Raw genomic sequence first — 4,661 nt, 5'->3', positions numbered from 1 at the left:
GATAGATAGATAGATAGATAGATAGGTAGATAGATAGATAGATAGATAGATGGATGGATAGATGGGTGGATGGATAGGTAGATAGATAGATAGACAGATAGACAGACAGATAGATAGATAGATAGATAGATAGATAGATAGATAGATAGATAGATAGAACGCCACAAAGCTAGGGAGCTAGAGATAGAGAGATGGATGAATGGATAGATGGATGGATGGATGGATAGATAGATAGATAGATAGATATGCAGCTTTCACTGAGACTCGGATTCCTGGTGACCTTATGTACAACAGAACCAAACACTGCTCAGTTCTGAAACATCCTCATGACTGTCAGTGTGTTCCAGTTCATTGTTGTGATCCTTGTCCCAGTCCATCACTGAGTGTCTCTTATGCCCTTGTTGGTCTTCAACTTTAACAGGCATCATGTTCTTGTTCAGGGATTTATTCCTCCTCATGATGTGTCCAAAGCAAATGAATTGGACAGAGCTCAGTTTTCATCCATTAGCTCTTTATTGACTGAAGTTGATTGCTAGGCCTTTTTTCATGCTCAGTCTTTGTCTGGAAACTCCACTGAAATGTGTCCACAATGAGTGACCCTGCTGGATATGGCATAACATCTAGCATCAGAGCAACATGCAAGCCACCACAGTGTGACAAACTGACAGACAGGTGATGCTTTAGGACAGAGTTAGTTCTAACTAGGTCAGCTCCTCAGAATGGGCAGAGGTTTACTAATCCTTTCTGGAGCACCTTGATCTCTGAGTGGACTCTTTGGTCTAGCAGCATACACATAACTGGGAACTTCTGAGAAATGTCAAATCTCAAGGCCGGGCCCAGACCTCCCAAATCAGAGTCTGCATTTCAGATCCCCAATGTCTAGAATTCAGCATTATTTCGAATCATCTCATAGACGATGTCGATATTAGGTATATATTTTGAGTAGCAAGCATGTAGAGGACACCACATTCAGAGATTTAACTTTTCCCTGGATAAGACGAGATTTCCCAGTGGGAATACAAAAAAGGAGGAGCCTCATACTTTCCCTCCTAGGCTGTAGTCATCAACAATGCCTGTGTAGCGCTTCTGCAAAAAAGGATGAGATACAACCCCAGGGTCTGGTCTTGTCTGAGAAAAGAGGAAATCTAGAGGTCATCTGCACAACCCTCGTCATTGAATGAGGGGCTGATTAGAAACACTAGCCCTTTTCAGCTGCATGGCTGGAATCTATCTCTGGTAGGCATGAATCTCTGTCCAGCTGAGATTCACTCTCAATTGTCTGCAGTAAGCAGGGTTGGTTAATGAAGTCTGTGCAAGAGTCACACGGGTATTCATCCTCCTCCCTCCCCTCACTCTCTTTCCCCTGAGACAGTTCGTCTTTTTGGAAAAATTCATTAACCTATAGTAACACTTCTCATTGGTGACAACTCTAAGTAAAAGCAGACTGGTGTGTCTTACTTTTCACAGACTATTCTCTCAGCTCCCCGAGAATTACACTTATTTTAGAAGAAAAAAAAAATGCCTTGACTGTGGATCAGCACTCTCATATAAACACAGTGAACTGGAGCCTCGATAGGATACCAGCTTGTATTATAAACCGATGGCCATGGCATCTCAGAAATTGTATACTGGAGAGCGGGAACAGTCTTAATGTACATTTATCACTTACTTTGTATCATATACTATATTTGGCATATGTAGTTTCTTTCATTTTGTAAGCCCCTGTTTTTTGGGCTAGCCACTTTCTGTCACATTTGCCATTAATTCAATTTGTATACATCCCTGAAGACTCTATTGTTATCATTTGTTGCCATTAGTTGTGACTGGTTTGAACTCAGGGAGACCTTATGTATAATGGAATGCCATGATGGCCAGTTCTGCAATGTTCTCATGAGTGTTGGTATGTATAAGGTCACCACCTCCCTGTCAGTGTGTTGCATGGTGGTGGTTTGTGTATTTCTGGGTTGCTGGAAGCTATGACACTGATAATGAAAATGTCAGCAGAATGACTCATAGTAGATAGGCTTCTTGGAATTTTCAGTCTAAGCAAACTAGAAAAAAAGGTCTAGTGATCTATTTCTGAAAATTAGCCAGAGAACAGTTTGTAGATATCAACAGCATATTGTGTGATACAATGTTGGAGCCCCACCTTATCTGTCAATTTGTCATACTGTGGTGGCTTGTGTGTTGCTGGGATGCTGGAACCCATCCATCAGCATTTTAAATATGAGAAGGGTCATCCATGGTGAACAGAATTCAGCGGAGCTTCCAGACTAAAATAGACTATGAAGAAGGAGAGGAAGCCAACTTCTGAATGTTTAACCACCTAAAATCTTATGAATGGCAGTGGAATGTCATCAGATATAGTATTGGAAGATGAAAACATTATGAATAAGCAGCAAAGCATTCTTAGCTATAATGCTGGAAGACAAACCTTCATATTTTAAAAGGCATTCAAAATATGATGACAGAAGAGCTGCCTCCTCAAAGCCGAGTTGGCCATAATGATGTGAATGGAGTAAAGCTTTTATAACTTTCATTTGCTGATGGGGCACAATTTCAAATGAGGAGAAACAGCTGAACACATCCATTAATAATCAGGACACTGAATTTATGAAGTATGAATCTAGAAAACTTGAAAGTTGTCAAAAATTAAATGGAACACATAAAGGTTGATCTCCTAGGCATTAGTGAGCTGAAGTGAACTGGTATTAGGCATTTTGGATAAGACAATCATATGGTTTACTATGCCAGGAATGATATATTTTCACCATATTTATTCAATAGGTATGCTGAGGAAATAATATACGAAGCTAGATTATATGAAGAGGAACGTGGCATCAAGATTGGAGGAAGACTCATTAACAACCTGTGATATGCAGATGATACAACCGTGCTTGCTGGAAGGAAACAGGACTTAGAATACTTACTGATGAAGATCAAAGACTGCACGCTTCACTACGAGTTGCACTTCATTGCAAAGAAAATGCAAATCCTCACAAGTGGACCAATGCACAATATCATGATACATGGAGAAAAGATTGAAGTTGTCAAGGGCTTCATATTGCTTGGATTCGTAATCAGTGCTCATGGAAACAGCAGTCAAGAAATCAAACAACGTATGGCATATTGGGCAAACCTGCTGCAAAAGACCCTTTAAATTGTCCAAGAATAAAGATATCAGTTTGAGGATGAAAATGTGCCTGCCTCAAGCCATGGTATGTGTGTGTATATATATGTATATATATATATATATATAACTTTTTATTGTGAATTCAGTGAAGGTTTACAGAACAGATCATCAGTCCCACATTTAACAAATTATACACTTTGTGACATTGCAATGAATGCAATCCATTCCATAAGTTACATATGTTCAAATTGACAATTTAAGAAGACTCCCCACCATATTTCTTAATATGTCCACTCCTAATAGTGGTTATGAATCGGGCTGCGAACCTCATGGTCAGCAATTTGAAACTACCAGCCATTCCGTGGAAGAAAGATGAGGTGTTCTGCTCCCATAAAGATTTACAGCCTCAGAAACCCTGTACAGGATCGCTATGAGTCAGAATCAACTCCACGGCACATCACAGCAACAACAAACTCTTTTAAAGGATTGGGCATATATCTATGCCTTTCAAATCCTCTTTACTTTGAGAGACACTTATGTCATTAGCTGATGTCTGGAAACATAATTTAAGTTGCCAGTATTCATTGTTACCCGACTATTAATACAAGGAAAGAGAGTTATTGACTGTATAAAAATCAATTCAGGGTTGAACTAGTTGTAACTGATGTAGTATCAATAGGTCACTTCCTTCTGATAAAAAAATGACTTTTTCTTTCTTTTTTTCCTTCATAACCTGCTGCCCACATATCGACCACATATATTTCCAAACACCAACATTATCAATACACTGCTGTATTTCATATTAAGTATGTGAGAGAGAAGAAAAACAAAAAAAACTCAACATAGCAGAGATTAATTTCCACACATACAAAATAGGATCTAAATAAGCAAGACCTACAAGGGAAATGACCTTATTTATCTTGTTCATTCTTCACATTTTATCACACTTAAGGAGGATGAAAATCAAATTCTTTTGCCTTCTGACATGCTATGTGTACTGCACAGCTCTTGACAGTTATGTATGTCAGAGGAGGATGTGTGGAGGCTTCTGAATGTCATCAGCTCAGCTAAATACCAGGACTTTCTGTTCATTTCAATAGTGTGCTGATTTCTAATGAAGATGCTAATGAAACACTAAACAACCAAGGCTATTGTTACCAGGGAATGGGGTCACTGGAATTTATTACACACCCACTATGTGTTAGCTGTCAACTAGCTGCTTCATCCATCTCAGTACAAGAAGATGGCCACCCCGTTTGATTTATTTTCCATTTCTCATATGAGGCATCTGATACACAGAGAGATTAAGGATCTTAGCCCAGTGCAATAAGTCATGGGCAGAGCCAAGCTTTCTTAGAAACAAAGGGCATGCTTTTTCTAATGTCCTTGTGTTATATTTGGATTCTGATTTACGAGGATATGAAGGTCTAGTGTCACAGTGAAAATGGCTGTTGAAGCAAGGTTTCAATAGAGACTTCCCGGCTATTTTGGGTGAGGCATATGAAAGGCTGGTGTCCATTTAGTGACC

This window comes from Chrysochloris asiatica, unplaced genomic scaffold, assembly GCF_000296735.1.
Source record: "Chrysochloris asiatica unplaced genomic scaffold, ChrAsi1.0 scaffold00198, whole genome shotgun sequence".
Taxonomy (NCBI): domain Eukaryota; kingdom Metazoa; phylum Chordata; class Mammalia; order Afrosoricida; family Chrysochloridae; genus Chrysochloris; species Chrysochloris asiatica.
The sequence above is the reverse complement of the archived record's forward strand: the minus strand, read 5'-3'. Positions refer to the sequence as shown.